General features: G+C 44.9%; 1 long non-coding RNA gene across 1 annotated transcript; it reads left to right on the top strand.

The window, feature by feature from the left end:
* Positions 1-12,423: 12,423 nt before the first annotated feature.
* On the top strand, positions 12,424-13,912 carry LOC134858361 (uncharacterized). Its single transcript, XR_010164948.1, has 3 exons — positions 12,424-12,579; positions 12,805-13,022; positions 13,630-13,912. It is a non-coding gene; the product is annotated as an uncharacterized LOC134858361 (long non-coding RNA).
* Positions 13,913-14,714: the final 802 nt, after the last annotated feature.

Raw genomic sequence — 14,714 nt, 5'->3', positions numbered from 1 at the left:
AATTACCAAATGTTGTCTTACATTCATAACCGGCTCAGTGATGTGTTTTCAACCAGTTAGGTTTTTCATAATGTACTTGAAGAGATAGCTCTGCCCCATATGAAATAGGTTTTAGATTTTTAGACAGGAGGGGAAACAATTTGGCCACTGTTGCTTTAGCATCTCTCTGCTCTATGCTCTGAGATTAATTAAACAATAATGATAAGTCTATAGCAGGGGTGTCCAAAGTTTTTTCACCTAGGGCCACATACACCAAAATATACTCAGAGCTGGGCCACTTATAGAGGTGATTATTGCCTCATAAGTTAAGTTATTAGTTAGCAAAACAAATCAAATATAGGTGAATAATGCGCGATATTGAAAATGCTTTAAAAAACAGCCTACATCCCCTCTCTCTTTAGGGGTTCATTTATTTTTGTTGGCAGATTATTCCTTAAAACAGAAGCCTCAGATTGCTGATAATAACAGTAAATATGAAGGTTCAATTTCAAGCTGGTTATAAAAATAAGTTATCGGGCTTTTTTTTTCCAACTAAGATTTGTTGACTGGAATTATTTGAAAATTGGGCTCATTAACACATGAATACTGTGTCATATATTTAACATGTATATTTGAGAAGTACAATATCAGACAAGCAAACGTTTAATTTGTGGGCCATATTCCATGATACTTTTAGAATTTGCTGAGGGCCTATTCAAAATGGCCTGTGCGCGGCAATTGGCCCCCGGGCCGTAGTTTGGACACCCCTGGTCTATAGTCTCCAATAAGAATCCACAGGGTGCTGCCATCCATTATTCATCTGAGGTCAGGCCTCCCCTCAGCTTCTACCCCCCTCCTCAGCCAGCCACTTGCCCATTTGTGCTTGTTGTCTTTTTCGTACATTTACATGAAAATAAGGTTCTAATTCAGTGTTTCAAGTCAAGACACGAAATTCAGGACTTTAGTTACATTCCATCCCCACCACCTCACCGCCCATCCCCACCTAACAATCCATCCCCAGCTCACAGCCCATTCCTACCTCACAGCCCATCCCTCCCTCACTGCCCATCCCCACCTAAAAATCCATCCCCACCACCTCACAGCCCCTCCCCACCAGCCAGTGTGTGAGTAATGAATATTCGCTCAGATGTTTTCAAGGTTGTGGAAAAGTGTCACAGAATCTGGTAATTTGATAAATGTCAGTAGCTGGAGAGATCTGGTGGTCATTTGACCTTAGATGATATCTCTATTCTGATAGGCATACTTAATAGGTTAAGCTTCATTAAGGAGTTGCCACAGTACAGATTACAGACATACCAGAATTCATATTACCTGCAGGTCTCACCAGTAAATCTGCAACTTCATTTGCTGTCTGCAAATAAGAAATGTATTATATGATCTGACTCAGGTCTCTGGATTTGTGTCCACCTTCATGCAACGCTGTGTAAAACACATGAACACCGAGTATTGCTAATGTTAGTATTGCCATTTTCTTTTTTCTGTTTCTTTTACAGACACATAGATGTTGCAACTTTGTTGCAGCGTCTTCAAAGCAGGATAAAAAATGACGTTGTACGAGCCAATCGGATTAATGCTTTCCGGGGGGGAGAATTGGATTGTGCCATAAGAGCATTTTGCAGGGCCAGTTTTGAGCCAGAAACCAAAATTGATGTCATTTTTGTCGACACGGAGGGAGTTGGAGAAGGGGCAATCTGTCATGATCCTTGTTTCGTGTCTGTCATGTCCTTGTGTTTTGTTTTATTTTGAAATGTTTTCCCCTCTTGTGTCACTCGTTAAGCTTCACTTCCTGTCTGCGTTTCCCTCCTGTGCCTGATTGTGTCATTGTGTTCACCTGTTGCCCCTGTGTTTCTCCTCCCCCTTCCAGCTGTCTCTTGTCTTGTGATTACCAGTGGCGGTTCTTCCATTAGGCAAACCTCGGCAATTGCCTAGGGCCTCAACCAAATAGGGGCCCCCAAATCTGACCATCCCAGTCACAGTAAAGACACAAAAAACGAATGTTAATTTGTTACTTAAGTGAAGTAAAAAAACAAAACACATTTCTAATAAAAAAACAAGAAATATCAGCATAATACCGAATTAATGTCTAAATAATAATTGTCCAAGCACACATACCCCCCTCCATTACTGTGCATTGACTAGTCCATAATATGATGACGTAGCAATAATGACGTGCCTTCAAACCAAAGCAGCGGGAAGTAAACTGTATGCGACTCGGTAAAAATGAAGCGGAGCTACGAAAGTGGTTATTCTAAAAGAAAGAGAGCAAAAGAGAGCAAAAGAATTGCAGATACACTGCCAAAATTAACGTCCTTTGGCTTTTTTACATCTCCTGCTGCTACAGCATCCGCTGTAGTAGCTCCTGAACTTGCTAGTTCTACATGCTCAGCAGGTATTGATGAGGAACATGTTGAAGTGGAAGGAGAGGTGGCTATGGGTGCCGAAGGAGAAGAGGTGGCTATAGAAGCCGAAGCAGAGGAACAGGTGACTCTGGATGATGAAGACGAAGGTGATTTAGTGGTGAGTAGTGCTAGGCCATTTACCACCAGCAGTGGAGATAATTTAATAATAGGCGACGACCCTGCACATTGGCCAGAAAAGTTAACAGACAGAGAGCGTTGTTCAATAGTACAGAAAGGACCAGTGCAGATACGAGGAGATTTCCCCCAGAACACTCAGGGCAGACGATTCACAAACACGTACTACAACATGAACATGAAGAATGGCGAGAAAATCCAGAGGTCCTGGCTCATGTACAGCATGATGAAAGACTGCGCTGTTTGCTTCTGTTGTCGGCTGTTTGGCAATTGCAACAAGCAGCGGTTCAGCTCCGATGGCACAAACGATTGGAAAAATTTAGCAGCCTTCTTAAAAGATCACGCGAGGTCTGCCGATCATCTTGATAATATGGCTGCTTGGCGAACACTTCATCAACGGCTTCAAACAGGTAAAGCCATAGATAATGTGAACCAAGAGCTGTTTGTAAATGAAGTTAACAAATGGAGAGAGATTCTGAAACGACTGATTGCCATTATTACACATCTGGCCGAGCGCAACTTAGCTTTTCGAGGCCATTCAGAGAAGCTGTATGAGTACGGCAATGGCAATTTCTTAGGCCAAGTTCAACTGATGGCTCAGTTTGACCCTGTACTGAGGGGCCACGTGAAGAGGGTAGCTGAGAAAGCAGTCTCTGAGAGTTACTTCAGTAAAGTGATTCAAAATGAATTGATTTGCTTGATCGGAAGCTGCGTGACGAAAACAATAGTGGAGAGGGTGAAGAAGTCCAAATACTTCAGTGTCATCATGGACTGCACCCCAGATGTCAGCCATGATGAGCAGCTGTCCGTGGTGCTGAGGATTGTGGACTGTAAGCCTGGCGAAGGAGTGTCTATTCATGAGCACTTTGTTGGCTTTCTCGTGGCAGAGGACACAACTGGGAAAGGCCTACTCAAATTGTTTTTGGGACACCTGCAGACACTAAATTTGGATCTTGCTGATTGTCGTGGGCAATCCTACGACAACGGCAGTAACATGCAGGGGAAGAAACAGGGGGTCCAGAGCAGAATCCTGGAGCTTACTAACAAAGCACTCTGTGTCCCATGTGCCAGCCACACATTGGATCTGGTGGTTGGTGATGCTGCCAAGTCTTCTGTGACAGCTTTAAGCTTTTTTGGACTGTTACAGCGACTGTATGCTATTTTCAGTGCTTCAGTTCACCGCTGGACAATCCTTCAAAAACACGTGACGGATTTTACCATTAAATCACTCAGTGCAACAAGATGGGAGGCTAGGGTGGAGTCCGTGAAAGCTGTCCGATACCAGCTGCCTGAAATTTTGGATGCCCTAACCGCTCTGAGGGAGTATGCTGAGGGGAAGCAGGACTCTGAATGTGCCTCCAATGCCAACAGCATTCACAAAGAGATGAAGAAATGGCCTTTTCTGGTGAGTACAGTTGTATGGTACAATGTCCTATTTCACATAAACAAAGTCAGCAAGCTATTGCAGAGCCCCAAGGTGTCAGTGGAGGTCATGAGGAGAGAGGTCCTTGCAGTGATAGGATTTCTGAAAGATTATCGAGAGGATGGATTCAACTCTGCTAAAACAGATGCCAGGGAGATAGCAGAGAAGATTGATTTGGAGATGTCCTGGCCAGAGATGCGCCAGAGAAAGAAGAAAAGGCAGTTTGAGTATGAGGGGAGAGAGGAGACAGTGTGTACTGCAGAAGAGCATTTCAGAAGAGAGTTTTTCCTGCATATGGTGGACACAACCCTGGTCACAGTCAGGGAGAGATTTTCACACATGGAGGGTGTTTTTGAGCTATACGGCTTTCTCTACTCCACTGACCAGATGCAAAATGTCATGCAGGGAAAGGAATTAGATGAATGTTGCCACAGGCTCGAGAAGAAAACGAATGATGTTGATGCAGAGGACCTAAAGCAGGAAATAATTAATGCAGTCAGAGCATTCCCCCACACGTCTCTTCACCTTTCCAGATGCTGGATTATGTGTACAGGGAAAACATCCTTGACATTTACCCAAATTTGAGTATAGCTCTGAGACTACTGCTCAGTCTCCCTGTGACTGTGGCATCAGGGGAAAGAAGTTTCTCATCACTAAAACAACTCAAGACTTACCTGAGGTCCACCATGTCTCAAGACCGCCTGTCTGCCCTGGCTGTTATCTCTATTGAACATGAAATCACAAAAACACTGGACATGGACTCAGTGATCACAAGATTTGCAGAAGCCAAAGCTCGCAGGGTCAGACTGTAGAATGTATACAAGGCCTCTCAGCTATACACAGCTGATGTCAGATGATTCAACCTGAAATGAGAGAGGATGAGACTGTTGAAAAGAAAGTTCAGAAAGTTCAAAAAGTTAAAAGATCAAAAACAAGAGAAACTTGGCAAGGACAAGAACACGAAGAAGAGACTAGTAAGACAGGCACAAAGGAGAGAATGAGACCTGATAAAGGGCAGGAAAAGCACATGAAGAAGAGATGAGTGAGACAGGCGCAAAGGAGAACAGGCAAAACAGGGACACAGATGAAGAGTAACAGGGATACAGACAGAGAAAAGGAAGAGAGGGACAAAGAGAATGTAATCATTAAAAAACATTTATTTATATATATTCACAATTATTTATAATGCTCCATGATTGACCTGGTGTTGATTTTTGTCGTAGTGAGAAGACAACAGGGGAAAAGACAGATGAACAACATCACCTTCTATCAGTGAGCCCTGGCTGAACAAGGTATTTGATTTGACAAAGTACATTCCTGTTGTATAAGGATCCTTGCCAAATGAAACACAGTGTAGTGAGTGTTTTTGTTCTAATGCTGTGTTTGTCTGTTTTTCAGGTTGGGTTCCATACAGCTGCTCACCACTTTTCTATGATATGAAGACTTTTGAGAAGACGACAACAACACACACACACACACACACTGTTTTGCCACTCACTCACTCACTCACATGAAAATGGTGAAGGCAACATGGAAAATGGACATTTGAAGATGACTTAACTACCTGCAAACCTAAACTCTCTCTCTCTCTCCCATTGTTTTTCCTGTTACTCACTCACTCACCCACCCATTCACTCACACACTCAACCACTGCTTTGCCTGTCTCTCTGAATAATAAACATATAATTTTGGCAAATGCTGGAGCAATCTGAAACTGATTTTACTGTGGAGAGTTAAGACCATTGTTAGTGACAGTGCACTATTGGTTTATTGCGATTCTTTAATCTCAATTTAAAGCAAGGGTATTGGAATGGTTATTTGGTTGATGTGTGTGTTTCAAGAATGAGGGCCCCATGTCTATATTTTGCCTAGGGCCCCAAAATGGCTAGATCCGCCCCTGGTGATTACCCATGTGTATTTAGTCCCTGTTTCCCTTTTGTCTGTGTTCGGTCGTCGTCATTTCTTCCCTGATCTTGTCCATGATACCTGCCTGTTCCTGTCGCCCTTCATGTCTGGAGTTAAGTGTTTTTCATGTCCTGTGTTCTCCTTGCTTCGTGTTGTCGTCAACAGCTTTTGAATAAAGCTCGCTGTGAGCGGGATGGCTCAGGTAAAAGGTAAGAGACGGAAGCGTTCGGGGTTGGGCAAAAACAACAGCGTTTATTGTTCGAGAAATGTGCACACAACAGCCAGCTCCGCGGTACTTTCAGGGCGGGCAAGGCCAGGACGGGATGTGTCGTCTTCCCAGGACCCAGCCTACTGCAAGACAGACCAGAACCAGGTTACCAACATGCTTTATATTAAATGCCTGATTACCTGATTCCGATCAGCTGTCTGGTCTCCGTCCGAGCCACTCCCCTCACTCCAGCAGCCGGCGCTCTAACCACACCCGGCTGCCACACTCGCTTTTTGTTTTTGACCCTTACCTGCCTCCCCTGGATTTACTGCACTTGGGTCCTGTTTCCCCAACCCTGACAGAACGACCACACCCAAAAATGGACCCAGCAGTACTTTTTGAGGATGCTCCTGTGGAGTTTTCCTACAACATTTTATGTATTTATGGAGAGTGGGGGAGAGCAGGTTCTAAAGAGGCTCGGGATGCAGCTCTTCTTCATGCACGCCGGGAATTGGCAGCTAAGCCATGGTTAGAGAGCTCACTGCCGGACTATTTAAGGACATTTGCCAATTCCCCAGAAAGCCTGCACCCTTTCCTTAATCCTCATGTCACAGCAGTGACGCTTCCTGCAGCCAAGCCTCCTGCACCCAGGAGGAGGAAGTTTTGGCCCTAGCAGCCGCATACCCGTCTGCAGTTCCGGCCCTTGCAGCCATGTTTCCAGGCCAAGCCCTGGCCACCATGCTCCCAGCTGCAGTTCGGCCGACTCCAGCCCCGCCTGTCCTGTCGGCGGCCCGGCCGACTCCAGCCCCGCCTGTCCTGTCGGCGGCCCGGCCGACTCCATCCCCGCCTGTCCTGTCGGCGGCCCGGCCGACACCAGTCTCACCTGTCCTGTCGACTTTGGCCCGGCCCGTCCTGCCGACTCCGGCCCGGCCCACCCAGTCGACTCCGGCCCGGCCCGTCCAGTCGACTCCGGCCCGGCCTGTCCAGTCGACCCCGACATCGCCTGTCCAGTCGCCTCCAGTCTCGCCGGTTCCTGCTCCATTGGGGGTCCCGCCTTCACCTGTTCTGATGGGGGTCCCGCCAACACCTGTTCCTGCTCCTTTATTGGGGGTCCTGCCGTCACCTGTTCAGATGGAGGTCTCGCCAACACCTGCTCCTGTCCTGTTTGGGGTCCCGTGGAGACCTTTTCTGTTGGGGGTCCCGCCAACACCTGTTCCGATGGGGGTCCACCAGCTACAGCCCGTCGTCCAGAGGCGTGTCGCTGTCCTCCAGCCTGTCCTCCAGCCCGTCATGCAGAGGTGTCTCGTCGCCTTCCAGGCCGTCCTCTGGAACTTTCTCGCTGCCCTCCGGAGCTATTCCGCCGACCTCCAGAGTTGTCTCGCTGCCCTCCGGAGCTGTCTCGCCACCTTCCAGGTTGTCCTCCGGAACTGTCTCGCCACCCTCCGGAGCTATTCCACTGTCCTCCAGGTCGTCCTCCAGACTTCCCTCGCCATGGTCTACACCCCCGTCTCAGGCCCCAGCAGTTCCCTTGCCACAAGCCCTGTCCATGCTCTGTCTCGTCCTCTGCCTTGCCCCCGGGTCGTCCGCCCGAATCCAGCCTTCGGACCCCCTCCACCCACCCTTTTGGCCTTGTCCATGTTACCTGCCTGTTCCTGTCGCCCTTCATGTCTGGAGTTAAGTGTTTTTCATGTCCTGTGTTCCCCTTGATTCGTGTTGTCGTCAACAGCTTTTAAATAAAGCTCGCTTTTTATTTTTGACCCTTACCTGCTTCCCCTGGATTTACTGCACTTGGGTCCTGTTACACCAACCCTGACACAATCAATGAGGGGGGTCCCACAAGGGAATTTTGTCCTCTCCTCATGAGACAACTCCAATGCCACACCCTTTTTTTGAAGGTCCTGAGGAGAGTAGGACATTGGCCCTGGACAGTGTTGGTAAGTTAAGAAGTAAATAAAAAGCATTGTAATTTATAGATTTTAACATGCAAAATATAGGAGCAGCAAACTTATATTATGGGAAATGTATTATTATTTAAACTTTTTGTTTTACTTCTTTTAAATTATACTGTGCCAATAAATAGTAAGTTAACCAGGACAAATACAGGGACAAGGTGGAGTCGAACTACAAGGGCTCCAACGCCAGAAATATGTGGTCTGGACTAAAAACAATAACAGACTACAAAAGGACAACGAGTGGTGCTGAGGAAGTGTCTGCATCTCTCCCAGATGAACTGAACACATTTTATGCACGCTTTGAGAAGCCCCCGGCTGTGGAGGCACAAAAGGCCCAGGATCCCTGCTCACTGGTTTTAACCAGTGCAGATGTGTGTAGATCTCTGAAAAGGATCAACGCACACAGGGCTCCTGGACCTGATGGCATCCCTGGCCGTGCTCTCAAGGTGTGTGCAGTTCAGCTGGCAGATGTGTTCACAGACATTTTCAATAGGTCACTGCTCCAGTCTGTAGTCCCCACATGTTTTAAAGAGTCCATCATTGTCCCTGTCCCCAAAAAGACAAAACCCATCTGCCTCAATGACTACCGCCCAGTTGCACTCACCTCCATCATCATGAAGTGCTTTGAGCGGTTAGTCAAAACTTTTATCACCTCCTCCCTCCCTGACTCACTGGACCCCCTGCAGTTTGCCTACAGAGCAAACAGGTCCACGGATGATGCCATCTCCCTCACCCTCCACACTGCCCTCTCCGACCTGGACCAGAGGAACACTTATGTGAGAATGCTGTTCATTGACTACAGTTCAGCATTCAACACCATTGTGCCCTCCAAGCTCATCATTAAGCTCAGGGACCTTGGGCTCAACAGCCCCCTCTGTGACTGGATCATGAGCTTCCTGACGGGCAGATCCCAGGCAGTGCGGATGGGGAACATCACATCCTCCACCTTGACCCTCAACACCGGAGCCCCTCAGGGTTGTGTGCTCAGCCCTCTCCTCTACTCCCTGTTCACGCACGACTGCGTGGCCACACACAGCTCCAACACCATCATCAAGTTTGCTGACGACACGACCGTCATCGGCCTGATCACAGACGGCGACGAGACGGCGTACAGAGAGGAGGTCAGAGCCCTGACATCTTGGTGCCAGGACAACAACCTCCATCTCAACGTCAGCAAAACAAAGGAGCTGATTGTGGACTACAGGAAGAGGCAGAGAGAGGCACACACACCCATCACCATCGACGGGACTCCTGTGGAGAGAGTCAGCAGCTTCAGGTTCCTCGGGGTAAACATCAGTGAGGACCTGACATGGACACATCACACCAGGGTCATATCCAAGACGGCTCGACAGCGGCTCTTCTTCCTCCGCAGGCTGCGGAAGTTCAACATGGACTCCAGGATACTCTGCAACTTCTACAGGTGCACCATCGAGAGTATCCTGACTGGCTGCATCACCGCCTGGTATGGCAGTTGCACCGCCCTCAACCGTAAGACTCTACAGAGGGTGGTGAAAACTGCTCAGCACATCACCAGGACGGAGCTGCCATCCATGGAGGACCTCTACACCCAGCGGTGTAGGAAGAAGGCCGGTAGGATATTAAAGGACCCCCATCACCCCAGCAACAATCTGTTCTGTCTGCTGCCGTCTGGCAGACGGTACCGCAGCATCCGGACCAAGACCACCAGACTCAGAGACAGTTTTATACCACAGGCTATAAGACTGCTGAACTCCTGAGCTGTGTGAATGTCTACTCACATCTTTTTATAGTACACACATATATATATATATATATTATACACATCTGCCATACATATCAGTTTATAGTACACATACACATATACAGTGGTATGCAAAAGTTTGGGCACCCCTTAGGAAAACCACTGCATCAGTTTGTCACTTGCTGAGCTTTTGAAGCAGCAACTTCATTTTAACATATGTTATACCTTATGGTAACAGAAACATCTCAGTAGTGAAATAACTTTTATTGGTCAAACAGAAACATGTTTATGTGCATTCAAACAAAAATAGGCATGTGCATAAATTTGGGCACCCCTAAGAAATAATTCCATTAATATTTAGTATTGCCTCCTTTTGCTGCAATAACGGCCTGTAGACGCCTCCTGTAGCCACAGACAAGTCCCTTAAGCCTGGCAGGTGGTATTTTGGCCCATTCTTCCACACAAAACGTCTCCAGTTCAGTCAGGTTTCTTGGCCTCCGTGCATGGACAGCCTTCTTCAAATAAATCCATACATTTTCAATGATGTTAAGGTCTGGGGACTGGGATGGCCATTCCAGAACATTGTACCTGTGCTTCTGCATGAATTCCTTGGTGGATTTTGATCGGTGCTTAGGATCATTGTCCTGCTGAAAAATCCAACCCCGGCGTAGCTTCAACTTTGTGACTGACTCTAGAACATTCTTGTCAAGAATCTCCTGGTACTGTAAGGAATTCATGTGGCCCTCAACTTTAACAAGTTTTCCAGTACCTGTGCTAGCCACACAGGCCCCATAACATGATAGATCCTCCACCAAATTTTACAGTGGGCAACAAGTTCTTTTCATTGAATGCAGTGTGTTTTTTTCGCCATGCATACCTGTTCATGTTATGACCAAATAACTCAATCTTGGTCTCATCTGACCACAGTATTTTGTTCCAAAATGCTTCTGGCTTGTCCAGATGTGCTTTTGCATACCTCATGCGACTCTTCTTGTGATTAACACTCAGGAAAGGCTTTTTGCACATCACCCTTCCAATGAGCTCTTCCTGGTGCAAAGTACGCTGGATTGTGGAACGGTGAACAACTACACCATCAGCAGCCAGATGTTGTTGTAGTTCTCTGGAGGTGGTCTGTGGCTTCTCTGTGACCATTTTCACCATCCTTCGCCTGTGCCTTTCCCCTATTTTTGTCGGCCTACCACATCTTTCCTTCACACGGACTGTTCCTGTGGCCTTCCATTTCACAACTACGTTTCTGACTGTGGAGACAGACAGTTTAAACCTGTCAGATAATTTTTTGTACCCTTCTCCTAATTTATAATGTTGGATTATCTTAGCTTTCAGGTCAGTGGAGAGTTGTTTTGAGGTCCCCATCTTGCCACTCCCTAAGAAAGAACCTAGGCCAGCTATTACCTATGTTAAATAGCCTTTTTCATGATTGGTTCCACCTGTCTTTGTAATTGAAGGTCTAATGAGCTAATCAAAGCAATTTTGTGCAGCAACCTGTCAGCTATAAATCCGTACAGGTGTTGAAATGAATGCTATTTATAAGGGTGCCCAAACTTTTGCACATCCCATTTTTTGCATTTTATTTTATTATAATAAAACTATGTAATGCTACCCTAAGAATTTTGGTCTGGAAAACACTAAAACGTCTACATCTTTGTAGGAAAACAAATGTTGTTGCTGTGATCTTCTATTATAAAGGAAAAGCAAATTGTCATGAAATCTCAGAGGGGTGCCCAAACTTTTGCATACCACTGTATCTATATATTGTACATATCTGCCATATACATCTGTTATACGTAATATATGCATCTGTCCATACCTCCTCATTCAACAGAGTAAAGTGTTTAAATACTCTCAATGTATTCCACATATGTATATATTTCACATCCTCAAATCTTTATTGTTGTTATTGTAAATATTCTTCTCTCTTTTTGCACTATTTTATTTATCTTATTTGCACCATGTATGTTGAGTTGTTGGAGGAGCACGCGACATAAGATTTTCATTGCCAACATATACGCTGTATCTGCTGTGCATATGACAAATAAAACCTTGAAACCTTGAAACCTAACCCATAGCATTACCCTGCATTTCTGTATTGTTAACACTGCATACTGTGGTTGTGTCTCTTATTTTAGTGATGTAAGTTTTCATAGTTTTAAAAAAAAAAAAACTTATATTACATGGTATGGTCACTGTATAACCCTGTAATACTTTTTTTCCATCTTCAGCATTACAGAAAGGGCTCCACCAGATGATCGGCAAAATGCTGATCATCTGTTGAGTGCAGGGCTTGGTGTCGCCCCAATTTTTTATCAGAGCGCCTATACAGGCAGGTATGTGGTCTACAACCTCTCTCTGCCTGTATAGAGGATATTTGCGATCACACCCTGAAGGCCAAGCTCCAAAACGCAAGTGCATCCTTTATTTTCATTCAAATTCATTAATTTCACGTTCATGTTTTGTGCAAAGGTTCGGTCTGGTGTGTGCTTATAGTCTGTACTCTTGAATTTGCCATAGCATACTCACTCTAAATACTTACTTTAGAACATATTTTTGCTTAACTTATAGGGGTGGGCAGTTCAAAATGATCATTATTGTAGCATAATGTTATCCATTATTTTTGTATTTCTATTTTCAAATTTCTAACATTAGATTGCTGATGCGACAAACGTCGAAGGGGCCAGAGAGGCAGTGGAGGAGGCCACAGAGGAGCTCTCGCTCTTGGGCTCCTTGCAATATGTCCAAAACCTGACACAGAGGGATGAGCTCCTGGCGGCCACCATTCACCATTATGTCGATGGACGCAAGGTGGAAACCCTCCAACAGTAAGTATAGCAGTTCATCATTTTAATTACTTCTGGCTGACTGACACCAAGAGCTAGATGGAAATAAAATGAATATTTAACACTATGAGGTTGAGGACTTTTTCAAGATTCCTTATCTGCACAACATGTATATAATGTATACATGCTGTACAACGGAAGGTTGTAACAGGACATTTTGCAGAGCACATTTAGTCATTTTCTCTCTTCTCTATTCTACATTTACAGGTTTTGCGAAGGGCTAACTGTTTTTGGAGCCTTAGACCTTTTGAAGGCACACTCAACTCTGATGTAGAAGGTGTTTGTTGAGGACCAGACGCCACTGCTCGCAGAACACATCAGTGCAGCCTTCAGGGCTGGCACTCTCTCAGGGCGTGGTTCCAACCGCAGGCGGATGGAGGCTAGAACCATTGGCTTTTGGCTGGACTGGCTGCTGAAGGTGGAGGGTAAGAAATTGCCAAATGAACACACATTGCAATCCTTGTATAAGTTCCATCAAACACAATATCACCTACATTTAATGCAGCACATCTGAATAAAAGTATTAGCCTACTGATTTAATATTGGCATGCACAAATGTATTTGCAAACCTTTATTAACTGCTTAAGCTCACTTAAAGGTGTACTCCCTCTTGTGGTCAAAGGGTGGCACAACTGTGTGGTTAATATGTGCACCCACAGATTATATGCTACTTCAGTGTGTAGGGTTTATATTAACAGTGACAGAAGATATGTACCTTGAAAGAAACGGTGAATTAAAAACATTTTTGGCCCAAAGAAAGTCTTTCTATAATTTTCAAGAATCATTTAAATTATTTTTTAGAGATTATAGCTCTTTCAGTAGCTGCTGGATGAAAATGTAATCCGTTTTGAGTATTAGTGAAAAAGACACTTTTCCAAACTCACATTTCTCGATTTCCAGTTTCCACAGAGATAAGTGTACCCCCATTTCAGAAACACTGGTATACTGTCTATTCAAGTCTGCAATATTATCATAATTTTTAATGCTTTTATCATTATGTAGACCTCAAAATTATCTCACATTTTCCTACAGATGGAGGAAGCACGCTGAAGTTGGGGGTCGTGTTGGCCTTTGCCACTGGCCTTCAGAAGATCCCTGCAGCAGGCTTTCCAACACAGCCACAACTGCATTTCCTCCACCCGGAGGACAGGGCCAGCAAGTTTCCCGACGGCCAACACCTGTGCCCTTATTCTCAGGCTGCCAGTGTTTCCAACATATGGGCAGTTTGAAGGCGCCATGGAGAATGGCATAAGCTGGGCTGGCCAATTTGAAAGTTAACTCTCTTTGTCTTCTCTGTTTACTTCCTGCCCTGTGTTTGCCCCATTTTTCCTTGTTTGACATGTCACAAAGTCCAGTTTTTCCGTGTGGTTTTATGTTGCTGTTTTGTTAAATATACAATTTTGGAAAATGTTCTGCTGTCTCCGGTCTCTGCATTTGGGTCCAACCGCTCCTTCCTTCACATGACAATGATTGATTTTTACTGTACATCTTATTATTATTACTTTAGATCACATAGATATTAACAATATTATATATATGGCTGATATAATATCCAATATGCTGAAATAATCATCTTTGTGATATTATGTAACTTTTGTTCTAATTTGATGTGATATTTTGTCACACTTCTTATGTGTGTGTGTCCCCTCTTCCTTCACAAGAATTCCGCAGATCACCAGAGAACTCCTAGACACTGATGTACGTTTTTTATTCACCTCCCATTAATATTGCAACACCATTATGTCAGCTATCAATATATAATACTATTCTGAAGCATACAATGAAATACAAGCAGAAAATGCTGCAGTGTTTGCGATGACACTTTCTATACATTTCGGAATAAGTCTGAGAACCACTTCGTGTACTATTTATTTGATATGTTGGGATATAGTTTTCAGTTGGCGCAATACTAACACATCTGAGGCTGATAAATTCCCATTTCGTTGCTGTGAAACATGAATGCAGAAGACAGGGTAGCGCCTCAAAACTCTGGAGAACAGACAGCTGGCAGTGGGTGCAATTAAGGTAAAGCAGACCTTGCATTAAGTTGCATTACATACAAAGACTGTAAGTGATCTTAAAGATATCATTTAAAAACAATGGAGATCATTTATGTT

The sequence above is a fragment of the Eleginops maclovinus genome, chromosome 22 (assembly GCF_036324505.1).
Source record: "Eleginops maclovinus isolate JMC-PN-2008 ecotype Puerto Natales chromosome 22, JC_Emac_rtc_rv5, whole genome shotgun sequence".
Classification (NCBI taxonomy): domain Eukaryota; kingdom Metazoa; phylum Chordata; class Actinopteri; order Perciformes; family Eleginopidae; genus Eleginops; species Eleginops maclovinus.
This window is presented reverse-complemented; position numbering and strand designations above follow the sequence as displayed.